General features: G+C 38.3%; 1 protein-coding gene and 1 long non-coding RNA gene across 11 annotated transcripts in view; both read left to right on the top strand.

The window, feature by feature from the left end:
- LOC142104650 (uncharacterized) overlaps positions 1–1,932 on the top strand; it is a 214,305-nt gene extending 212,373 nt beyond the window's left edge. The window contains exon 3 of the long non-coding RNA XR_012679615.1: positions 294–1,932. This is a non-coding gene — a long non-coding RNA (uncharacterized LOC142104650). The remainder of the gene's footprint in view (positions 1–293) is intronic.
- Positions 1,933–3,007: 1,075 nt separating this feature from the next.
- SORBS2 (sorbin and SH3 domain containing 2) overlaps positions 3,008–27,177 on the top strand; it is a 242,241-nt gene continuing 218,071 nt past the window's right edge. For 3 of the 10 annotated variants that reach the window (XM_075196811.1, XM_075196820.1, XM_075196836.1), the window contains exon 1: positions 3,010–3,580. The gene's annotated coding sequence lies outside the window, so the exon portion shown is untranslated. Of the gene's footprint in view, positions 3,581–27,177 lie in introns of all 10 variants that reach the window. The other 7 variants (XM_075196778.1, XM_075196786.1, XM_075196802.1 and 4 more) reach the window with 5 other exon arrangements.

Raw genomic sequence — 27,177 nt, forward strand, 5'->3', positions numbered from 1 at the left:
ATATCAGATATTTCCCTTTTCATGAGGTTTATTTCTCACCCTTGTTTTCTTGAATATGTCCCGTCTTTTCCCCTCTGTTTGTTTCCCTATAAACCGACATAGGAATGTACTTTGCTTACACACATTCTTGTAATATATTTTGCTGATTTGTTTATCTGTCTTTGTAAGTCCACTATCTTCTTGTAAATTAATCCTTTGCCTATAAAACTCAATAAAACAGCCTATAAAACTCAATAAAATTGTTACGTTAAAGCAATAATAATAATCCCTTTAAATAATCTTGATTTTTGCAGGACTGCTCTGGCTTTTGGACCCAAAAGGAAGTGAATCTTTGAAGAATAGTGTGGAGTTTCATTGAGTTATGTTGCAGTTTGGGTAGATCAAGGGCATGACAGGGAAGATTGGGGTAATGGGAACGAGTCATATTTTGCCCTGAATTATATGTCTCCCTTGTTGGGAAATATAGGTGACTCATATGGAGAAATAATAAAAAACTGTGATTGAAGAGTCGGAAACTGTTTGCCCACCTTGGAATTAAATTTGCAGATGTTTATTTCCAATGACCTTACATTATACCAGCCCCAATGTTTTCACAGTAAACCAGCAACTGCTACCAGTGTATACCAGCACCAATGTTCCCACTGTATACCAGTTAATGTTAGTACACAGAGAAGAAATAAGCTTGCGCTCAGTTAATTCAATATTATACATGGTACCAGCTGCATGGTAATATAAATGCCCTATATGTGTACAAAACAAAAAGACAGATGTTGTCGGCACTTGTCCTTAACACTGCACATATGTGTGTATCTAGCAAAATGAAAGCATGAGGTTCATATGTTGATCAAAACATTTAAGCCTGAATCCCAGTACCTCGATGTAAGCAGGTTATACAATGACCTATATGCTTTTAACACCATTAAAATGCAGTTAAAATAAGATGCACTCACAGGGGATTTACATATAGCAAAGGCTGGCTTGTAAGCCACACCTTAAATAGGCCTGATAGAAAGCTTCCAAGACAACAGAAGGCAATAGTTTGAAGTAAAAGCAGAGAATATGCTTGCGCTCAGTTGTTCCCATATTTTACATGGTACCAGCTACATGGCAATATAAATGTCCAGTATGCATAGAAAACAAAAAGACAGTTGTTGTTGGTGCTTGTCCTTAACTTTACTCACATTATTTCAGCACTAATTTTCAGACAGTATATCAGCCTGAGTCACAATAGTATACCAGCCACTGCTACCAAAGAACGCCCAATTTCCCTGCAATATACCAGCCTTTGCAATATACCTGCATCTGCAGTTACTTACATGTAAACTGAGCAGTTTATTAAATTATTCAAGTTAGTGAATTGGAATGAAGTTGAATTGGAGTGACAGAGCTATTATAATAGCTAAGAAAAGGTTTTTCAACCATTGTGTGCCGGCATTCTAGTAGGTCACCGATAGTGACCAGCGGTGGCGCAAGATTTCCTTAGCTTCATCGTCTTAATATGTCTTTATTTGTTGCATACTTAACCACTACAGAAGTATGACGTAAAGAGTTGTCAAGTTTTACTATCATAATTTTCATTGTTTACAGTTTGTGCCGTATAATATGTGATTGGATTTCATCATTGACGTGCTGACTTCCCAGGAAGCTGTAAAGAGCCATTCTATATCCCAGTGGCTAGCAGTCCTGCCGCAAAGCGTTGGGGTCTTGAGTTTGACCAAGACTTTATCTGTGTGTTATTTACATGTCTCCCCGTGTTTGCGTGTTCTCTGGTTTGCAGGTGCTTTGCTTTCCTCCTACACTCCAAAAACATACTGGTAGGTTGATTGGCTGATGAAGAAATTTAACCCTGTCTATGTCTTTGTGTCCGTGTGTTAGGGAATTTAGAGTGTAAGCTTCATTGGGGCAGGGACTGACGTGAATGGCAAATATTCTCTGCATATTTGATGGCACTATACCAGCAAATAAATAAACAAAATAACATTTTACTATAACCACAGGTGTTTTAACAGTCGCTTGCCATTTATCTTAATATGGATACATTTGTGATCAAGAAGAGAAAACATGAAGATAATTGTGGTGAGAGCGAAAAGGAAAACAAAAGTGGAACTATAAGTGAAAAAACTATAAAATCTGTGCTCACAAACATAAAATCTAACGAGAGGGAATGGCTACAATCAATCAAGGAAAAAATTAGGGTAGGTCTGTCCAATATCCTACCTAATATCAAAAGGATCTGCCAATCACTCCAAGACCAAATATCTCACTAAAAAGTTACAGAAGACAAGTTAGTTTCTGTTTGTGTATTTTATTGTGATTTATAATTCTTGTGTAAGTACACACTGACAGGCTTGTGCATTTTAGATTTCATATGTGTGTTTTATGTGCTTGTATGTTTTTAATATTAATTATTATTATTATGCTTAAGTACTCTTGGAAATTAGCTCTAATAGAAAATTGACTAGAGGTACCACAGAATAAGATATATAACTTGAGGGTGCTATCAATGAAAAAAGGTTAAAAGTCACTGGTTATCAAGTACAATGTATTAAAATATATATTTTTTTTCTGATTAATTTTTACCGTTAGTGTAAATTTTATTAATATGTTATTAACTAATTTAAAGGATTATCATTATAGTCTGACCCACAAAAAAAAAAAAGTATGATTATATAATCGTATGGATTGATACACTGATTTTACTTCATTACTTAAAGTACCTCAATACTTAAACCAGTGCTACTGGGACCCTTATTTGAAATACTGAATTCCACTGGCAGCAAAAGTGTTACGTCATTATAGGAATAAATAGCTGCTGAGTAAATAAATATTGTTGCATATACTGAAAGATACAATTAAAACGTTTTTAGACATGGATAAAGTCCACTGTAATTGAAGGAAATTAGCATTCAGGGCTGATGACCTGCACATGGTCAGCCATGCTTGCTGTGTAAGCCTGTCTGTTGGCTGTTGCTATAGTTACAAAAAAGCCAATGCAACCCAATGAGGTATCTGCAGCGCTGCTCAAAGGACCAGCCATTTTCCTTACGGAGAGCAGTGTGCTCTATTATGTCTTTCTATATTCTTGATTTAAAGGGAGAAGAGAATATATTGGGAGGTGCAGCAGCAGTGTAGGAAGACGGCCGTGTTTGTTAATAATTACCGAGAATGGCTCCTAGCTCCTGTTTCTACGAGCTGAGGGCTGCTTCTCCTAATAGCTGATCTCAGAGGATGGAATGCAGGCTGATAATGCTGCATGTCCTTTATCAGGAATGGAGTAGGTTTTGTTGTCTTGTAAAGACAAGGTTCCTCTGCAACGTTATCTGAGCGCCTAAGTATTAGCTGTTCACAAGGGAAGCTTAGTGACCCAGACAAAGGGTGTTGCCCTTTTTTGTAAGCTGTGCTTTTTTTTTCTAATACAAGAAGACAGCAGTAGTGAAGAAGCAGGTGTATTACTCAGTGGGGCTCTGTGCTACTAAACACAGCTTCACTGTCTCAGATTTACATTATCCTTCCTGGACAGGTTGGTAGGCTGGATACTTCTGCCTGTGGACCAAGATTGCTGTTCACCTATGTAACAGAGGTAAGACTTCATTCTACATATGGAACAAAATATAAATGATCTAAGAAATAGGAATGAATATTGATGTTTGTTTGAAAAAAAAAATAATTAATATCCTGCTTTGATCATTTTTATTTTCAGTAGTTGTTTATGTTTGTGTCAGAATTAAGCTTTTTTTGCCCATATCAAAAAGGTTAGACAAAGCAAGTGCAATGTTAGTTGCGTACAGGCATGTTTTAAATGCCAGTGAAGTTCTGTTATGCTGGGGATAATATTCCATTTTATTATAATGTGTTACAGAACATTATAGGCACCCATGCAAACTAATGTTCATATTTTATGTCCCTAAACTTTGACTCTTTATAATCACATCATTATAGAAACTGTTATGTTTGTGAAGATTTGACAAATGTCAAAGTACTTGGCCTGTAGGGTTGCTCTCCTGTTTCACCATTGTTATGTTATGTAGGTCAGAGTGGCAGGTGGCCTGTCTTTATTTTAGGATGGTGTTTTGTTTATGCTCTCTAGTAAAAGTTGGTAAATCTCATGTATGAGAGGGGTACTTTTAATACTATCCAGAACAGTTTGGCCATAAAAGAGTTAATGTAACCTAGCATACACCCCACTACTTAGCCTAGCACACCCAATGTGTTTCCTAGCATGAAGTCAAGAGGAAGAATAGGCAGCAATCTGGGAGTGGAGCACATACAGTGTGATGCTATAATAATATGCATACAGTCTCCTTTTCCTCACACAAAAAGGATCTATCACACAATGAAACCAGTCTGCTACTCCTCAGATATTCATAACCACAACAGACCAACACCCACCAGTAATTAATTCCCTACCATGAACAGTCTATTAGGGATAGACCAGCTATCCCTATTGGTAAAGGTCAATACAGGCAGCGGTTATCTGTTAATGTTTAAATTATATTCAGGGGCTACAATTACATACATGGATGACTGCTGGGCACAATCTCACAACACATTTCTAAGCAGAAGGGAAAATGTGCTGCATGTGCTCAACTAGTTGAAATTACAGTTTCAATTCAAATTCAACAAATCTTCTTTGTTCAGTTACTGTGTGTACAAATATTGACATTTGCATATAGTTACTGCTTTACTAGCCCCTTTGTTCATACATTGTATCAGATCAAACATTGATGTTCAATTTACAATTACAATATGCATATTGATGTTGCTGCCATATAATTTATATAAACTTTATTGACATGAGCCTCTGTGCACAATAATGCAGTGACAACGTGACATTTCAGTATCCTCAGTACAGTAAACAGTTTTTTAATGTGTGTGTGTGTTTTGTTGCTTTATCATCTTGCTCTTTTTAAATTGATATTTTGTTGTTTCCATTTGAATGATTATTTGGGTCTTTTAATGAGCAAGGGTTTTCTTCTTCTCTACTATGCATTGTGATGCTATTGATTTAGTTCTTCCCTCCCCCACCCTATACCAAGCTATTTTCCTACTGTGCCATAGATGTTCTCTGGTTGTCTTTCATTGATCATATAAGGTAATATTACTGCAAAATGCAGGAAATATGTGTTTATAATTGTGCACCATTAATTAGAATACTTAGAGGTCATTCTGTGAAATATAATTTATTACCCATGCAAATCAATAATATAACAATGGAGGTGTAAAAATCTGACAATGCATTTTATGTATATGAAAGACTTTTTACTACAGCCTTCTAGTCATGATAAATGAAGGTGACATGAAGTGACGGACACAAGGCCCACCCAAGAATGTGTTATTGTGACTGCTCTATGTACTTACACTTAGGGGCATATTCAATTAGCTTTCGGATTCGCGGTAACGCGCGTTACAGCGAAAAGTGCGCGTTCTTGCGGGTATTACGGTACCGCATTAACGCGGATTTTCGTACGCAACCCTATGGGCTGCGAACGAAAATCCAAGTTATTGCGGTAACGTGTATTACGTTTCGCGGCTGTTCCGGCGCGATCCCGCGAATCCAAAAGCTAATTGAATATGCCCCTTAATGTCTTAACAGTTAGCAGAGCTACATATGTACAACTAAAGGTGATTGTAAGTGAAAATGTGGCCCCAATTTAACTTTTTTTTTTTTTTTTCGTAGCCCCAAGCCCAGACTCAGAGGCAGACTGGGCTGGGGGTCAGGGGACATCTGCACCCTTCCCCCCACTACCACCAGGCATAGTGGACTACCTTGGGCTGGGCCACCTGCATTTTTTTTCCTTTTAAATGTTCCTAATAGGCTTGCCCCCCGGGCTAAAATTTGCCAGACGTCCACTGCCCAGACCGCTTTTTACTTCCCCCTTCCTTCTCTTTGTCAAAGACCACCATGGTCAGTCCATCCCCTGTATCATCTGTATAAATGAAATATGTGTAGTCTAATAGTACTTTCAAGTGAGCGTTGTTTTTTATGCTGAGTAGCATGCATAAGAACACATGTATATGATCATGGATCAACAGAAGCCTGTCACCCTGCAATTCTGCCTTCCTAAACACTGGTCCATGTGACTTTTCCATAAAATCTGGACTTCAGTAGATGTGATCAATAAAACATTTACTCTGCCACTGTAGTAAAATATATCCCAGAAATACTTCACACTAGAGGGGTCCATACATCTGAATTTTTCTTATTTATAAATCTTATATCTTGTCTTTTTTTTTAATTTGCATTTAAATGAACCCATTAGGAGAGGCTATGGGAAACCTAAGACTCTATAGCAAACATGTTTAATGATATCTCCGTTCTGCATATGTCTGAAATGTTAGGTTGGCTTCAATAGAACAATGACTATTAGTGATTGGAAAATGTTTCAGACAATGCTACTTGGGAAAAATATTCAAACAATCCCCTCCCAAAGGAGTAGGGACTTCTGGAAAAAAATTGATCACATGGCAACTCTGTGAGATAATACCTGCCACGTTAGTTGATCATGACTTGCCCACCTGAAGACAGATCATCAGCGCAGGTTGGTTTGGTTGGCAGCGTAGAGAGCTGTAGAAGTAGCTTTATTACAATAATTAGAAGTAATAGGGAGACTTTAAGTTAGCGGAATGAATATTGCCTTTTCCAGAAGTCCTATCTCCTTTTGGAGAAGCATATTTCTATATGTAGGTTATAAATTTTGTTGTCTTTATAGGAGGCCCCAGGCCGAATTGGCTGTGTGATTTCAGGATTATGAGAGAGAAAACGATAATGAGATATTATTACATTAAAATCTATATTTTAAAAAAAAGACCATGGGAGATTTATACTGGCAGGGGCTAGTGTAAGCCACAGGAGCCAAGGATACAACACCCACAAGGTGGGTGTCGTGTCCTTGGCGCCTCAGACTGGGTAGTATGGCACATGGCTGTGACATCATAGCCAAGCGCCACACTCCCCATGCAACACTGACTGAAGGAGCAGCTGTTTCTCCTTCATGTCAGCGAGTGGAGCTCCATATGGGGGGTGCCGGGGGGTGTTTAAATCACAGGAAGAATGATCTGGCATTAGTCAATAACCTTGGTTCACCTAGTTGTAGTACCGCTCTGCTGGTAAGTATATATTCCAAAGCACATGCACTCGTCCACCACAAGCAAAACTACAAATACATATTAAATAAAGGAAATATGGCATTGATTTACAAACTCCTTGGGTACATATGTGGTAAGTGGATGAAAAAGGAGCGGCCTTTCACCCACTGTAATACTGCCATCCTTTGCCCGAGCCTATGGGCCTTACAAGGCCTGTTGACTAATGATAATGGGCCTGATTCATCAAGGGACACATACTGAGCGCAACATGCGTTTGTTTTAGCACACAGAAAAAAAACGTGGTGTTGGGGTGCTTGGCTTGAGTCCCTCTCTAAGCTAATTGGAGTTTACGGCTTATAGCTATGATATACATATTAGTAATTTAACACATGGACTTTTATTACTGGCGTGTTGCTAAAATACTATTCATATGCTAATTGTGTCTCCTTTAGTAGCCAATATCTGGAAAATAATAATGGTCTTTGTTGACAATCATGTAACAAACCCTCTTGAAAATGTGAGGGTTAAATGCAAATGGAGACAGACCTAATCCCTATGATTACACTGTAATGGTCTGCAAACTCGTTTTGTCTCAATTAGTGCAGTCAACAAGTTGGTGGCCTGTCATTAAATTCCTAGCTCATTATAGGACTGAAGACAGAACTTTTTATGTTGATCCATTTCTTTTTGTATACATGGAAATGTTAAGGGTGAAGAAAAAAGAAAAAAAATATCCTCGGATACGTATATATCTGGGGTCAGCCATAGAGTAGGTCTGTATACATTTTTTTTTTTTTTTTTTTAAATGTTTATTTCATTTGTTGCACAAGCTCTTCAAATTGTGCTTGTATTACTGGCTAGAAAGTTAAAAAATAGACGACTAAAATAAATAAATTGTAAAATAATTTTAAAATGTAAAAAAATGCTTTTACAATAATAAAGCTTTTTTCCTGTCTTTGGGAGTCTGCAGTAGGAGGTGGGTGCTAGAGAATAGAGAAGATATCTTTCTATTTCTCCTCTGTTCCCTCTGCTATAATCATCTTGCGATGGCGATAGTTATGGCGCTATCCCGGTGATACATGCTTGCTTGCAGTAACCCCTTGATGTATTGGGAGAAACCATAAGAGCTTATGTCTGAATGATAAATAGACCCCTAAATGTGTCTCAGTGATGGCAGTAGTTCCTAGTGAATGATAGGCTGCATGTCCATGAATATAAGTTAAGTCCACTGTCTCCGTTGCATATAGGTACCCTTTAATACAGTGGTCAGGGAACAGGGGTAAATTACCCCAAATGGGGTAAAAATGAAATTCCTGGGGGTAATGTTGCCGATTCACATGCTGTCAGTTGGATTGTAGACCCCTTTAAATGTGAAATTGCTGTTGTACCAGAAGAGCCTCAAGGGTTGGCAGAGGTACTTCTTAAGCTTTGATGCAATAATGAAGCACATATTGCATTTGAAAACAAAGCAGATCTGTCATATTTTTGGATGTCAACAGCTGCAAAGGCATTCAAAATTGCACATGGGGAGGCAGTCAAAAAGTTGCTGCCTTTTGCAACAACCTACCTTTGCGAACAAGGATTTTATGAACATAAAAACAAAGCAGAGAAATCAATTGGACGCTGAAGACTGTATCCAAATTGCTCTGACATCAAAATGCCCCAATATTAATGCTCTCGTATCAAAAATGAAGCAACATCATTTCTCCAATACCTGAAGTTTTGAAGTTGAAGCTTTGACATTTTTTTTGAATAGATTCAATAAAATTTTGAATTCCAATAATTAATAATATATGATTTCCTTCCTTTCAAATCAAGGGGGTAACGTCGGTGTATTTAAATATATTTGGGGGTAAAAAGTAAAAAAGTTCCCTGACCCCTGCTTTAATACAAGGCTGGACAAACTCAAGAAGCCAGGCGGTGAATGTCCCTTAAAATAAATATATAAAAATAATAGCTGGCGTATAAGTTTTGGGAGTCCTTCCTTTTGATGCATATCTTCCCTGGCTTCTTAAAAAATCTTACTGGCTTCTACATTTGACTGACTGGCATGGGCTGATGTGGGGCAGGCTAGCATCTGCCCCTCAGGCACATACAACTTGATTAGGCTGTTCCTTCTGCTGTTGCACAGTTGAAGAGGCAGCTAGAGAAGGCTCACCACCCCCAACCAGCACTCCTGGTCAAGGAGCAACCTCTGCCTGTCTCTCAGCCACGAACTACGCAGTCGCGTAGTTACTAGGTAAGAAAATTCTTGGCAGTGCTGTGAGTTTATTATGGTAAATCTGTTTAAAAATGTATTTCATACAATAACTGTAAAGTAATATTTTACCTTGCCTTAGTGGTTCAGTGAGTATTGGGCTCATTTGGCGGTATTTATCTGAGCACTGTGGTTTCCTGGAGGGGGTAGGTGGGCAATCCAGGGTGGTCCACTGAACCAGCTGCAGCACAACATCATCGGAAAGACCTGCAATGACTCCTCCTGGGTTAAAATGAATCCACAAGATGCATGACCTGAAGGGCAGCTGTAGCAGGGAGACCACTGTCCCTGGATGTGGCCACCCACCCTCTGGAGTTAATATTTGCTTAGAGGTACGAGCTAGACCCCAGAGTTTCTGTAATTATTTTGGGTGAGAAATCTAAACATTTTCAGACCAGACTTACTTGTGTCAGAGCTGAGAGGTGGCTGAACCCTTTTACCGTGGCAGTACGTGGACAGGGGAGGAAGAATACACACCCCTGTCACTGAGAACAATGTGAAAAGGTGTGAAAGTATCCAAGCTGATTGATATGCAAGATATATTAATCAACCTGTTTTGGCTAAAAGGGTTGGGGGCTGGAGCTAGAAACAGCAGAGCACCATGTAAAGTGTGTACCATCTTGTATTCCTGGATAGATCATCACTACCACATAGTGATGTTTAACAGTCCTTTAAGGGCTATATATGAGCAATAAACACCACTGTGTCTAAGCAAGATGCCTATTATCTTCTGATTCCTGCAACCTACATATAGAGTTGACACTCTAATCTGTTCCCCAGTCTGGTCTTCAACCCAGCGCCCTGAGTTAATGTTCTGCCTGCTACTCTTGCTATACACAACACACTGAATGTGCAGTTCCAGGTGCCGATGAAGGAGCCTGGTGCAACTACTCTACTACAACTGGTGCATAGTTTTACAGTTGGTGAGTGTCTGGTTTCCAATTAACACAACTAGGAGTAGTTGGTAACAGCAGTTAAGTGATTGTAAAGGGACCCACAGGGGTCTGCATTATAAAACCACCAGAGATATTGGGTCTGTTTAGAAAAGCCACCAATGGTTTTAGCAGCCTGTGCTGTAACACCAGATATTTAGGCGACATGAATTACAATGCAACAAACATTTTGGCAACCTGCATTGTAAAACCAGAGGATATTTGGGGTTCTTCATTTTTATAATGGCCTATAGGATTGGTACTGGATTGTAGTCACTACTATGCACTGTGTTTTGTATAATGGTCACTAAAATGCTCTCTGTATTGTATAGCATACTTGCCCACTTTTCAAACCTCCCCGCCGGGGGATCCTGGCATTACAAATCACGGCATCATATAGTGGGTGGCGGGTTATAAGCCCTGCCTCCACCACGGTCCGAGAGGATCCCTACTGAGCTGGAGGGACTTCCCGAAATTCGGGAGCCTCTCAAAATTTCTGGGAGAGTAGGCAAGTATGTTGTATAGAGGTCATTAGAATGTTATCTCTATTGTATAGAAGTTACTACAATGCTCCATATATTGTATGGAGTCCACTAAAATGGTATTTCTATTGTGTATTGTTTATAAAGATGCTTTTGGTATTGTATAGTGGTCCCTAGAATGGCCTCTGTATTGTATGTCAGCCACTAAAATGGTTTGTGTGTTGTATATATGGGGAAGTATATTTAAAAGCGTCACAGTGGTAAGTGTACAGCCGCAACGTTTGATCTGTTACCGCCATCTCAGGATAACCAAGTCACGCATGCCAATACCCCTCAGACTGGACCGGTGAGGCAGTAAATTAACCCTTACCACTCCTGGCCTTTATCACTCCGCTGCCTCTGCAAGAGTTTAATGATAAATTACAGTGAAGGTGATTTTCTTTGCCATGATAAGCCATAGTGGAAAATCCGCCTTATTCTTCTTGAAGTTTTCCAAGGCACAGTGAATGAGCCAGAGACAGTACAGACTAATAAATGGAATCTGAAAATCATATTAATAATTAAGGTGTTTGAATAAAATTAGTGCAGTTCCCTTTTAATTGTTGCATTACTTTTTTGCAGCTAATGTGTAAAAACACACCAGGTTACATATCTTTGTAAAGTAAAATTTTACTACATCAGGCAGTGTATAACCATCACTAATCTACTGAGATCTGAAGACATCAGGAGACAGCAGCTGTTCATGCAATATCCTTATTATCTGAATAACATGCCGCTAATGATATCTTTAAAAACATCCCTGTGGAACATTTTCGAGTTATTATAATTTTCTTAACAACATGTGTGTGACTTGGCTTCTATATTATTAGGATACACAACAGTTGCAGGTTGTCATTGCAACAACTTTTGCAACTACACTTTTGCGACTACAACTTTTGCAACAACATTTCAACTACGCAGTTGCAGGTTGTCATTGCAACAACTTTAAAAAACAATCAAACAAACAAACAAACTGCAGCTAAGAAGCAGCAATGAGTGCTCTGTCACAATCCTTAGCTAGCCTGATTTAGTTTATTAATCTATTGGATGCCGAACTCAGATGTGACCCACAACATGCTATTATCAGACTTCTTTCTGAGCAGCGAGAGTATGTACATAATGGTGCAACACTAATAGTGTGTCTGATGTGTTTCATTGCTCTCTATACCAAATGGACCAGTACAGAGCAGTCATAAAGGTAAACAATGGTGGTCTGGGAGCCAAAAACCCTCCACTGCTAACGAAATACAGCAAACTTGTTCTTTAAGCAAAAACAAAATATATTGGCATATATCAGCTATAAAATAGTCCTGACTCACATAATGAAACCACCAGGGATTTAATTCTCACTAAAATGGAGTTCTCAATAAAAAAAGATGATTGCAAATTGCATAATGTCAACCAAGCCCCCCCCCCCCCCCCCCCCCCATGGCAAAAATGACATAATTGCGCGGCACGGTGGCTTATTGGTTAGCACTTCTGCTTCAGCACTGGGGTCGCGAGTTTGATTCCTGCCTAGGGTCTTAACTGTGTGGTGTAATTGCCGGCTGACAAAATTTACACTAGTCTGTATGTGTGTTAGAGAATTTAGACTGTAAGCTCCAGTGGGGCAGGGACTGATGTGAATGGCCAGTATTCTCTGTATAGCGCAGCAGAATTGGTGAGGCTATATAAATAAATGGTGATGAGGATGTCTACATTGCATCACGCAAGCAGATCCAAAATGATGCGAGTTGCGATGGCACGTCTCCCTCCTCACTTGTACTTCCAGGAGGAAAGGGAATATGTGGATATAAACCTTCAATTAGGCTTATAGGTTAAGCATCTCTTCTACAAACTGTTAGTGGTCAGTAGATCAGGCTGTGATTGAAGCACAGCTGAAACTTTGCAAAGTTGTAAATGAATCCCCCATGTGTACATACCCTTGGAGACCATAGCAGGTTGACCTATGCACTCAGGTAGTGTGTACAATGACATGCGCTACAAAACGGTATCCTCCAACTAATACTACTACAAAAAATGTATAGTTAGCCATTTGTTAACGTCAAGCACTAAATTAAGTATGGCTTTCCAGAGTGGTGTAGCTTGAGACTTTGTGGGTGGGGGTGGTAGTTGAATGCGGAACCAGGATGCTAAAAATGATATTTGATCCAATTAAATACAATAAAATATCATTAAAAAGTTGTTACATTATTTAGTATAATATTAATATATAAGTGGGGGTTTACAGTGTTAATCCAATCAGCCACTTTTACTACTGTCTTCCTTGTAAAACTATCAAATTGTATCCACTTACATTCCCATTACATTTTTCATACTGTCCCTTCTAAATGTCCACTTCAACCATTGACTGCACCCAATAATTACCATTTGCGCTTAAAACAAAAATCTAGCAGTCAGACAGACTTATTTACTCCCATGAAACCCTCTATTGCACCTGCTGGTGGACATTTCATACAGATCTCATGTTGGTTGTTAGCTGCCTCATTCCACAATGCTGACTAAGCTTTATTGTATTTTGGTATGTAAATTATATGAATAAAGAGAGTTAGAAAAATGTAATGTAAGTTAGTGTGTTTGGGTGATTAAATAGAATAAGATAAAATAATGGTATTGTTTGAATACTAGATTACCAAGTAGAACAAGTTAAAGTAAAAAAACATAAACTATATTAAATTTATCACTAAAAAGTAAAACTAAATAACAAAACAATGCAAACTGTACCTGTGTCAGTGGTAGTCTGCTGTGTAAATGTAATTCAAATGCATTTTGCCAGCAGTTAGCGGCTTCTAAAGTTGGTTCTGTATACTGAGGAAGCCACGATCTGGTGGTGAAATGCGTTGTAATTACAAGGAAGAGCTGCCATTAGATCCCCCTCTTTATGAGAGAGTATCAAAGGAACAAGGTACAACTTTCTATTAAATAAAATTATTACTTTTCAATGATTATCCTGTATCTAGTTTCACATAATTGCAACAACCAACCTCAGATATTTACCCCAAAGATTAAGCATCAATTTCACATAAGTACAAGAATGCCAAATATGTGTACTTTTATACAAGATTTGAAAGCATTAATTGGACCCAAGAATTAGGAAACAAATATTGGGGATCAAAGTTAATTTTGGGGGGCTTTGATTCGGTATGATATTTTCGAGAATGCATGATGCAAATGTAAAATGAGCAAGTTGTAAAATGAGCAAGTGTCACAAACAAGGCATCAGTCAATCTTGGCATGTTGGGTATTGTATTATGGGAAAAAAATTTTTTAAAAGAATTATACATATATATATTTTTTAAATTAAATATGTGATTAATTTTATTATTTTGTTAAAATTATTGGTGCTGCTGGTTAGAGCTTAGATTTCCAAACTGCCTATATATTTAAATGTTTTAAATGTACCTCTTCTGGTTTAGTTTTGGGTTATGTTTTATTCCTAATAAATACATTTTTGTTTGTGTTCAAGTTAACAGTCGTACACTTACACAGGTTGCTAGGACTTGGACAATTTGAAACCAGACAGCTCCTTTGAATTACATTGGTGGTGTTATGTTTCATGTGAACATATTATGCCATCACCAGAAGGGACACGTTTTATACAATGAATATGACAAAAACTCAAACTGAAAAGCATGCGTGTCATACATTCTATAACACTTGTCAACCCATTTACCTTTAAAACACAAGCCAGGTGGCTCTTTTGTGACATTAATAACAGTAACACGCATACCCTTGCTAGGCAAGACTGGAACTATGGTTGGTAATTGCAATTGGGCAAAGACTAACTTAGGATTCATTGATCACTTCACGAGAAGACAAATTGTGGATTACTCTGCTAAACAGGCTGTTTGGTTTTTAATTTCACGAGTACAAAGAAGAGAAAAATAATAATTTGGTCAAGAGTGGCTGCAGTTTTCATCAAGAGGGCAGTATGTGGCTTTTTAGGTGACCTGTATCTTTCCCAGAACTGTGGAAGTCTCTACCTTAGTGCTGCTCTGCAATTCTCTTCCATGTCTTATTGTTTATTCCCTTAAAAACACTATTAAGCAGTAAAAAGGATTTAGCACATGTTTAGTGAACGATTTTATGTAATAAAGGCTTCCTAAGAGGTTTGCATCTGGTAGCTGTTAGTTTCAACTATCTAATGAAATAAAAACAGAATAGAGACCCGTTTAGTTTGATCATAAATCAATACTATAAAAATATTACTGCTGTATTTCTTAAAAGAAAATGAAACACAAATAAGGGGCAAATAGCCTTAAATAATGTTAAACATTTAGATAACTAAATGTTATAGTCCATAAATTGTACTTTCAAGGTGTAGGTCAGCTAGCATAAATACAGATGAAGAATGATCATTACAGTACAGAATGCAGAACAATGTTCTGTTCTTCTAAATATTTATGCCATTTTTCCTGAAATTTGGTTCATTTTACCACTGGTTACTACTGTATCTTAAATTGCTCTGTGGATTGAAACTGATTAAATGTTCTAACTTGGTCCATTCTAATGGTTGTCATTTATTCAGCAATGTCATTTTGTGACCCTAGCCTAGACATACAGGGCTCTTTTATACAGTACATATGCAAACACCAATCTATACCTATTCTCTACACAGGAAAGGCTATTATACTTTACTTGGTATAACAGGATGCGGAGTGATCTGTGCTCACTCTTGAATCAAAGTTACCCCCTTGCCGAGACCTTCCCTCAACTGATGCAGACTGTTTTGCAACAGTGCCACCTTGTGGCCAGGAGTAGAAGTACTCTGAGGGAACACCTTATACAGAAATTATTTTTTCCCCATCAGATCCTGCTTATCTCATGACAAAAAAAACAATAAATTATGTAAACACTATTTAGGTGAGTGTCTGTCATTGGAGTTAATATTGGGGTATTAATGTTTCAGGGTGACTGTTTTTTTTTTAGGATCGTTGAGAGAGAATATGTGGTATACTTTGAAGCAAGTTATTTGTTCTTGCCTGAGACATTTAGTCTGCCTGTGTGGGTGTTATGTGGTGATGTGGCATTTGTTGTGTGTGTTTTGGTGGTTACTATAAGTGATTTGTTGTGCGTGGGGGTGGATAGAGATGACCTGGTGTTTTGGGGTGACTTGTGCAAGACACACCCACTTCCACAAAGACATGCCCACTGGGTGATGCGAAACACTCCCCCCTCCAGCGAACCCGTGGCTTTGCCGTGACAGTTTGACCCGCTTTCCAATTTTCAAATGTCCAGAGGTACGCTGAGACACATGTCGCATCATTGAAAATACTTTTAGGGAGAGTTTAATAAATTCACCATTTCTATTCCATTTAATGTGTAAGAATCCTAGTTATTACCACATCATAGCATAACCCCGTCACGATACAACATAATTCAGAATCACATCCCACAGAATACGTTCGAATAACTTTATCATTTACCCAGGACACACGTTGGGCTAACTGATCTGTAATTTCCTGGTTCAGATTTGGTTCCCCCTATAAAATTGGAGCCACGTCTGCTTTGTGCCAATTTAAAGATATTCTTCATATATTAAATATAAGAAATCATTTTCTGTCAATTACTGAACTTAATTGCTTTTTGCACATATGGGTGGATGCCATCTGGACCAGGTTCTTTATCTGTCTTGTCTTAATCTTGTTTAGGCGTAACTGCATACCGATGATCGGGGTTCACAATCCTAACTATGCAGACAGATGACATTTATAACAAAACTCCTAAATACATGTAACCAGACTGACTTGTACTAAACAGCCAAGTGCTGAGGTTGCTATGGAAATACAGGAAGAAGTAGAGGTCAGCCATACCGGAGAGTTTGAGGAGGAGAGAGAGAGGCGGGAAGGAAAAAGCTGACAGGAAGAGGTGCTGGGAGTGCGAGGTGTGTCACAGCAACAAGAAAAGGAGTGTGTGTGTGTAAAGCAGAGTCTGCCGAAAGTGTATAGAGGAAGAGAGGGATACCTGAGCTATGCAAAGAGAAGCTGCGTGTAGATTTGCACAGAGAGGTCTTGTAGCTGGATCACTGCAGAAAATCCACTATCAAGTCACTTAAGCAGCCTGAGATGAGGCTAGGTGCACACTGAAGAATTTTCTGACCAACGTGTTCTCTAAAACAACTTTACCTTCAACCAAAGGTCCGATCGCTTTGACAATTAATGTGTACAAACTAAACGCGTTTTAGACGATTAGCGAAAGATCGACCACCTGGGCAGCGACTTTTCACAGCCATATTGTCATGAGCAAAGATTAGAATTTTGTACACACTGATGCAATTTTTGAGGTCCATGTAACGATATCCCCAAGAAACTTAAATAAAGGGCAGTTAGTACCCACCAACCTCATAAAAAAAAAAGCGAAGGTAACACGTTTTCTTCATACATTCGTTAGCACATGTACAGTGTACATATGTTCACATTTTTATTAATGTGTATTGAGTCTACAATAAAGTGACACATAGCTATAATTATGGAGGCAGACATAATTAATACACACATAAATGAAATGTTGTTTATTTTTTGTTTTCTTTTACGACACTACACTGACAAAGGTTTCTAATTAAAATGGCAGACATATGCTGTGCGTATTAATGCAATATACACCTGCTATTGCTTTATCGCTAGAAGCATCTAATCACCAAATGAGTGACGTGCAGACACCACACTATGTGGGACTGGTACAGGCATCTGAAATTAACATACACACTCCCCCAAAGGAGTCGCAGCTTGAGGAACTATCGGCAGTTGTTCATGGATCGAACGGAAACTTATACACACTACATGATCGTTGGGTAGATTGGTGGGAAAATATTAAACAGTACAGCCAACCAAATAAGCCGACAATCGACACTTTGGAAAGACTTTCGACCATCGTGTCACTTTACACACTAACCTCACTTCCGACCGAATGGTTATGTCGGCTGTTATGCCTGATTATTGGACAATAATGCTCCAGTGTACACCAAGTCTTTACACAGGAATGCGAGCCTATGTGCGAAGTGGGAGAATCCTGCTATTGGCGAATTACATGTGAGCAGAGAGGGACAGCTAGCAAGAGCAGGCTTGCAGTTAGTCCACAGCCTATCCGTGGCTAAGACCCTCTTTTTCAAATGAGAGAGATAAGCAAATAGAAATATACCAAACATCGTGACACTATGAATGCTGCACTATTAATGTCTCTCTATATCAGAGACTGTCAAAGAAATAATGAGTTACCAACATTAATTAGTTAACCTCACAAATTATTTAATATTGGCAGGATTGTAATTATTGTTAATTTATATTTTCACACTGTGTGTGGGTGCTCTGTGGGAGAGTTTGGGGCACCAGTGAATGTATGCATGGCAGACATCTTGTCATTTAGTTATTACTGTACTGTTGTCTTTGATTACTATCCTACCCGCTGTCCCATTTATCCCGTTCATAATTTCCCACTATTAAATCCGCCTCTCCCATTTATTTTCCCCAAAATAAACACCCAGTTGATTGTTTGCAACCATAGTGTGCGGAACATTATTATTTAGAGGGTTAGTGTGGTCGGGTACAAAGGGCTTCCGGAGTTAACCCCTGGTGGATTCATTCACAGTCCACATCCCACCATACTGTACAGAGGACTCGGGTGGAGGCACTGAAGAGAGAGAGAGAACATTTCTTCAGTCCTTTCGGTGTGCTAGGGAATAGGGTACTACATACATTTTAAGAATCTGTAAAAAAAAAATGATCAATGCACCAAGAACATTGTGTGTGTTCTTAGTTACAACATTCTCTTTGTAAAACAGACTAGAAAAACAAATAATTAGTCACTTCAGCATAACCCGCGAACAACTTAAGAACGGTTTTATAAAATGCTATAAATCAGTGGTGATATCTGGTACTTATATTGGTGAAAAGGTTATTAAATAACCATTGACATGTTTAATAGGACATGTGGGTTTACCAGTCATTTCCTGGTTTCATATGCCAACTCTCCTAGAACAGCAAAGGAGCGCCATTAGTAGCGGTAATAGTTTATGAAGTGGATAACATAAGACTAATGTGACCAGACAACCATTTAAAAGCTGGGATGATTAATGTGCTTTATGATCCTATTCCACAGTGAAATATTTGCAAAAACTAGTGGAAATAAAGGCTGTGTTTCTAAAATGCTGGTATTACTACCATAAGTAGCCCTAATATGATATAGCTATGCAATATAAAAAAATAAAAAAAATCCACAAAGGCCTGTCTGTATTCATAAGTCTTTCTAGTGTTGCTTTTTTACCCCACTTTGTTTTTAGTATTTAACCCATGGGATTAGCACTTTATAGGCTTTAAAGAATTTACAAAAACATTGTGTTAGATAACAAAATCTACAGAATATTTTTTTTTCTATAAGAAGACACAACTTTTAAGAGAAAGTGATAAATCTATTGTTCATCTTGTTTTATCTACAAAATATTATGTACTTTGAATATTGTCGTAGATGGCATGTAATGGGATAAGAATTGTAAAGCTGAACCAATTTTTTAAATTAACAAATTCTGATATAATTTTGCAACATTGCACAGGTCACTTTAAGCTGTAATGACATAACGATAATCTGTGTCTATCCAGCAGGGGCGGATCTAGACAAGTGCTCTACCCGGGGCGATTTTAGGGGGGGCGAATTAGGCCCCGTCCCCTTTTTGATTTCTAAGGCTGCCGGTGAAGATCCGGTGAAGATCCGCTTGGCAGTGGCAGTGTGCTGCCCCGCTGCTCTGATTGTGTTTAAAACACAATCGGAGCAGCCGGGCAGCATACTATCACTGCCTCACGGACCTTCACAGTGTGCAGCTGTCGGCAGCAAGCCCCTGCTAGGGAAGGCGATTGCCCCGATCGCCCCCCCCCCCCCCTGGATCCGCCACTGCTATCCAGTCATACAAAGTAAGCAGTATGCCTCCTTCCATGATTATTTAATCTGCATCCATGAGACCAGATTAAAATCTCTAAGGTTGTGCAGCCTGGGACACCTGTTGTTGTATATGTTATATTTTTCAAATGTGGGGGGGGGGGGGGGGTGGCAGTTCCAAGGGCACTTTATGCAGCAAAAAGTAGTAATGTCCCTGTCCGGGCCTGATCAACCAACAGGCTGATCAGGCTGGGGTCTGGGGAGCGCAGTGTCGACAGCGTTGAAGATGCTTTTTACATTAATTATGTGCACCTGGAGCCACCCCTCCACCATGCTGTTGCTCCCTCCTCTCCACCACCCTCCCCCGCCTCCTCCTCACTGGCTGTCGGGCATGATTTCATAATGACATCCCAAAAGTGTCAGTGAGGAGCTGTAGTGAGAGGAACTGACTGCCGGCGGAAGAGAAGAAGACGGACACTAAGTAAGTAGATTTGTGTTTATGCAGGGGTATAGCCGCTGTATAATGGGGGGGACAGCAGAGTGTGGCGCAAGGGGGACATTGTACTGAGGGGCATAGTGTAATGGAGGGGGCAGAGTGTGATAAAAGCACAGTCAATTGAGGGGGCAGTGTGATAAGGGGCACGGTGAATTGAAGGCCAGGGGTACGAGGGTCATGAATTGGCCACTAGGAGTTGAGACGTTTATGCATACATCCTTTTCACTAATATTATAAATTAGCAAATGTAATTTATGTGGGGGGTGCTAAGGTGGATGATTAATTGGCTGTGGGGTAGTGATTAACTTAGAAAGTGAATGATGAAATTGCCAGGGGCATCATAATTTGGCCACTGGGATGTGATGAAATGACTGTTTGGGGGGGGGGGGGCACAGCGGCATGATCTCTGTATTGTGTGGCGTTCATGAGGATGCTTTCTAAAGAGCCTGATCATTGAGGGTTTGTAACATTTTCAAAACAGAACCACAACTTTCCAGAAGACAGCTAAGCGACAACAAGGCTGAAAGAACAAGAGAGAACATATAAGAGACTCTGTCTAAATTTGTTTGCTGGGTAATACTCCTTTAATTTTCCTCTAATGATTTGACGGAGGGGTAGTGGTGCTGCGGGTGTATTGGCCTAGGACGGCTTGAACTCTTAATCAGGCCCTGATCCCTGAATATAGGACTATCAATTCTAAAAAGATAGTAGTGACCATTTCTCCCTTTTTTTTTTCTTTCATTTTGTAATCCCATAGATTGTAAGCTTGTGACCAAGGCCTTCTTACCTCTCTGTCTGTATGACCCAGTATTGTTTTATTGCTGCGTTTGTCCCCAATTGTAAAGCGCTACGGAATTTGCTCTATAAATAAATGTTGATGATGTACAGTATATGTGTACCAAATATCGAAGCCAATATATTGCAAACAGTAATCTTTGCTTTCGCTCAGCATTAGACCCCCTTAGGGGCCTGGTATTTTATTTTTATCATGCTCACTGATGGCATAGTGTTCACTGATGGACATTTTAAGTTTGGCTGTCAAATGGTGGTCCATTAAGATCGCCAAGAGAGGTAAATTGCTAGTCCTATGCAGATTGGGGGCTTGCTGTTCCATTGTGGGAAGGACGTCAGTCTTGGGAATATAGTTGGGAAGAAGAATACCTGCCACCCTAAGTGCACTTCATAATTGACAGTGACTGTGTAAATTTTATATATATATATATATATATATATATATATATATATATATATATATATATATATATCTATCTCTAGCTGATGATGAAGACTGTGTGTGAGATGCATTCATATTCTGTAATGTAACATTTTCTTAAATGACTTACAAAAATACAAAAACTTCTTCAAATAAGCTTCATAAAAATCTAGCTTTATTTCAGCTAAGTGAGGTAATATTGCCGCTCAAATCAGAGATGTAGAGAAATATGAAACCATTAGATAACGTTTGATGTCAATATAGTATAGGAACATAATTAAGTATAAAACATGAAAAATACACTCCATAACAATAATCATGGTGGCTGCCATACTCTCATACACCTGTTGTTTATCAAGTGTTCAGGATCTGAAAAGAACTAAGAAAGAATAGAGGCACCTAATAGTGGAGTGCATTAGCACAAGGTGGTGGCCCCTAAGTGTTTTGTCCGTTTTTTGGGGGACTTGGTTAACTTCTGTATATAAAATATTATTTGGCTCTGTCCGCGCTGATAATAGGAAGCAGCCACCTCTTATCCTACATACATCCACCCAAGTATGTCAAAATTTAGATCACGCACAATATGGAAAACAGGTACGGCGCTAACACTCCAAATGTTAGATACTATAGTAACAATAAAATGATCATACTACATTGTCCATGAGTCCCGGAATAATAATAGTTTCCTTAAATTTGACTTAATGGAAATGTTGAATGTTGAAATTTCAAAGTGCATAAAAAGACACGTTCTTTCTCCCCTCCAAGTATCCAGAGGAGTATATCGATAAAAACTTTTCAGAAACTTTTCTTCCCTCATATAAAACAAACAGGTGCGTGGATTTTATCCAGCTGGCTCCTGATCGTATGAGAAGGTGTAAAGTAAAATCCTACGTGCCTGTGTTTAATCTGAATGGGGTAAGAGTCCAACCTCATAGAGGACGTGTCCCGCTGTTTGTTTTATATGAGGGAAGAAAAGTTTCTGAAAAGTTTTTATCGGTTGTTATTAAATATACTTTTTATTGGGATAACACACTATCGTTGGCCTCTATTTTTCTCCCTTTTTCGGCATTTATTACAAGGCTATATGTCAAGAAGAGAGACGTGATATAATAGAAGAGACATTTATGTGTGTTCCTGATGTCTATACGGACAACTGTTTGAAAATCGTTTTTGTAAGCGCATATCAAAAGTGGATGTTTATTACTCACGTGGTGTCCGAGTTAACATAAGACCACCTATATTGATATCCACTGGTGCAAGGAGTTGTCTGATTTTTTTTTTTAATAGATTTCACTATGATATACTCTTTTTTGGGATCTCTTTTATGTGTATGAAACCGGATGAAAAACTCATCGATATACTCCTCTGGATACTTGGAGGGGAGAAAGAACGTGTCTTTTTATGTACTTTGAAATTTCAATATTTCCATTTAGTCAAATTTAAGGAGCCTATTATTTCTTATTCCGGGACTCATGGACAATGTAGTATGATCATTTTATTGTTACTATAGTATTTAACATTTGGAGGGTTAGCGCCGTACCTGTTTTCCATATTGTGCGTTAACTTCTGTATATGTTTCTCTAACTCCAAGGGACCAAATCTACTACTAAAACTGAGAAATACTGAGGACCCCAAGAATAATACAGAAAAGTGTAATTTACATTTGTATTTGGCTCACAGCCACCCTGTATTTTGCTTATTAGAGCACTATGTCTTGTGCTAATGTACTACACTATTAAGCACTTCTTTTCTTCATTCTTTTCAGAAATCTAGATTCAATAACGTTGACTAGTAATGATTGCTGCAACAGAACATCTTCTAATGACAATCTTAACAGGAGGAGAGCAAACTATAATACATGATAAATACATTCACCAAAAGCTGGCTCTATTGTTTTCTGCTGCTATGAGAAATTCACATTTTCTGACGCTACTCTAGATGGGGAACAGGAGTTGCACGTTCTTGGAACTCTTCTGAGTCAGAGAACTCTCTTGAATTATATTTCCATAGTAAAATCTACTTTACAAAACCGAAGTATTGACAGTCTGCCTAACTATAGCCATGCTGCCAAATAGAGGAATAAAAGCCTGTCTAGTAGAAACATTTAAGCTTTACTCATATGCATGGCTTCAGGGCTTTTGCATTTTCATGAAGACTGGCCAAAATAACAAGCATCTTTCTAAGTTACAGTGTATTTATTTTTTAAGATTTTATCTTTTCAAACATCAGCATGTTACAACAATTGACAGTGTTAGACAGGATGTCAAAAACACAAATGGACCAATAAAATAATTACACATAGTGTGTAAAGTGAGTGAGAGTGGAGGTGTGTGTGTGTATGTGTGTATATATATATATATATATATATATATATATATATATATATATATATATGTGTGTGTATATATATATATATATATATGTGTGTGTGTATATATATATATATATATATATATATATATATATATATATATATATATATATATATATATATATATTTCTAATATATAAATGTCTAGTGGCGTGTGTTAGTCTTTCTGTGTGTGTGTGTGTAAAAAATAAAACCAAGCTGCAGCGCCACCTGCTGGCCGGAGTTATACACTAACCTACTAAATTCTTAGTGTGTGTGTAAAAAAAAATTCAGAAATGGCTGAAATTTGGTATACTAAGATGTTTTTAATTTGTTAATTTAATTTGTTAATTGTTAAGTGTTTATAAAGATTTAAAAAAATATATCTATATTTCTTGAAGGAGAAGTGACAGTTGGGAGTGGTTGGTGGTTGCCGGGGGTGACAGGGGGAAGTGGTTGGTGGTTGAGGCCTGGGCTATGGCCCAAATACATGACAAGAACCTTTTTAACACCTTAAGTAGCTTGATTTGACTAGAATGCATGAGTATCATGCACGGGTTAACTTGTGTGTGTGTGTGTGTGTGTGTGTATGTATATGTATATATATATATATATATATATATATATATATATATATATATATATATATATATATATATATATATATATATATATATATATATATATATATATATATATATATGCCACCAGTCCTAAAGTGCTAAAAGTAATGTTTGCTTACCCATTAAATAAATAAGGATGGCTTGCTGCCCCATGGGCCACACCTACGACATTAAGAAATTATACTGAAAAGGGAAGTTGTATGTGGAAACAGCCATTACTAGTAATTTTAGCGCCCGGGACAATAGAGAAAAATAATGCTCCCTAGTCCTCAACTGTAACTGAATTTTCTAAAATATTTATTATTGCACAGCCCTAGTTAATGCCTTGTATGGAAGTATTGGGGCTATGTTTCCCATACTTTATTGAAAGATTTAGAGGGAATGTGGAGAATATTAGTCATATATTCCATTTTATATATGTGCGAATTTCTATTGATGACTATATTATTGGAGCTTGAGGTTGTTTCAAATCGGCGGCTATTTGGCAAGTAGTTGCTGAGACGATATGTCTAATCATCTTGTTCTGGTAATTAGTGGAAGGATGAAGAGCTTGAGGGACAGGGGGATCAATATTTAGTAAAATGGATGTAAAATTTGCTAACCAGAACAGTGCTAGTTTGGGGCATTGCTACTGTATGTGAGAAAATGAGCAGTCTGTTAGATGCACTAGGAAAGATCTTATTCAATTTGCTGGGACCACCAATATAATAGTTTATACACATCCTCTTTTACTTTTGTACAGATGGTGCTAGAGGCAGAATGTGTTCTCATTTCTTCCCAGTCTTCGTTGTCCAGAGTCTCTCAGAGATCCCACTCCCATACCTGTGTCTGTGGACTTAAGTTCCCAGTACAGAAGATATATTAGGCCTTTAGTTGTTGTCTAAGGTTAACGAAATTCCTCAGCTGTAAGAATTGAAAAAAATACTTATTTAGTATATTGAATTGTTTTTTATATTATTAAATAATTGGGAGAAGAGGTTTGTAGCGATACTATTTAGGAGTCTATTTCTTCTCTCTTTCTGTGCTTTAAAAAGAGAGGTTTCAGCAAGATGGAAATCTAGGATTGTCAGAGTGGAATAATTCAACTGGGGGCTGGAACTAGTTAGAATGGTTTGTATGTTGTATCCCAAAGCGCTACTGTGTGGGCAATAGCTGGATGATGGAAAACTGATTTCAAGAGGTTCTAGAGGAGAGAGGAAACTGAGGAATTACCAAAACCCTCCGCCTCAGTCAAGGTCCAAACTCTTGTTTGAATCAGCGGTGTTCCACAACACATAATGGGTTGTGCTGCCAAATAGATTGAAGTTAGGGTCACTTAGTCGTCCTCCATCTGTAGGGTTTGGAGCATAACTCTGGGATGTTTTCTGCCTCATATAAAGTGAGATGTATAATGGTGTAAGAATTTAAACAGTTAGAGAGGGACATGGATCAGTAGTGTTTGGAAGAGCTATAGAACCTAGGTAAGACATTAAATTTGACAGACTGTATATGTCCTATCCAAGAAATTAAGTGATGATTCCAATTCTCTAGATCAGATTTGACCTGGGACCGCAGTTGTAACTTAAATATTATTTGCAATGGGAATGCAAAGTTTCCATGATCTTTGAAAGCTGATCTATAGCGACAACATAACTGTCTAGTCATCATCATCATCATTCATTTATATAGCGCCACTAATTCCACAGCGCTGTACAGAGAACTCACTCACACCAGTCCCTGCCCCATTGGGGCTTACAGTCTAAATTCCCTAACATATACATACACACACACACACACACACACACACACACACACACACACACACACACACTCTCTCTCTCTCTCAATTTGTTAGCAGCCAATTAACCTACAAATATGTTTTTGGAGTGTGGGAGGAAACCGGAGGAAACCCACGCAAACACGGGGAGAACATACAAACTCCACACAGATAAGGCCATGGTCGGGAATCAAACTCATGACCCCAGTGTTGTGAGGCAGAAGTGCTAACCACTAAGCCATCGTGCTGCCATCGTCATCGTGCACAAATGTATTTCTTTGTTCTGTTTTCACCTTCTGTTTTCCGTATTATTAGTAGTATGAAGGATTATGGAACTGACAAATGCTTGGCTAAAACTGAAAGCTATGCACTATTATTGTGTTTTTCAAGTGAGGTGGATTGTAACACTTGTCTCTGGTGAGGTGTAAGAATTTATTCAAGGATGCGTACCAATTTGATCCAATCAGAGAGGCCATGATTGACAATAAATAATAAATAAGCTTGTATTTTGTTAAATATCCTATATATTTAATAATATATGTAAGAACATTGTTTAAGGCATTGCCTACTCTCCCGGGATGTCTGTGAGACTCTCGAATTCCTGGGAGTCGTTCCGGACACCCGGGAGAGCAGGCAAACTGTTAATGTCTTTAGTTGAGTCGTGGGGGGGTGGGGCTTATTACGCGATTTTTCCATCATTGTGGGCCCACCTCCTGTTATAGACATAAAAAGATTGACAAGTTAGGGGGTGGGGCCACGATAACGCAAATCACTGAGCCCACACGCCCACCTCCCTCCGATCTCCCGCTTCGCAACTGGCCAAAGTTGGCAAGTATGGTTGAAGGTCTTAAACTAGATTAATTTGCAAGGTGCTATATATTGTTTTTGGGGAAAAACATTCAAACGGGTAACTTATCAAACCTAAACAATGTAGGTCAGGCCATCAGCATAAAAACAGAATCCTTATTTAAGATTTAGCACCACTGATATAAGCCACAATTTATATTTGCATTATCAATTTATTTGACTATATTTCTGTATTATTAAATTTTGCTCTATATATTAATTGTAAGAAATG

The sequence above is a fragment of the Mixophyes fleayi genome, chromosome 1 (genome assembly GCF_038048845.1).
Source record: "Mixophyes fleayi isolate aMixFle1 chromosome 1, aMixFle1.hap1, whole genome shotgun sequence".
NCBI classification, from domain to species: Eukaryota; Metazoa; Chordata; class Amphibia; order Anura; family Limnodynastidae; genus Mixophyes; species Mixophyes fleayi.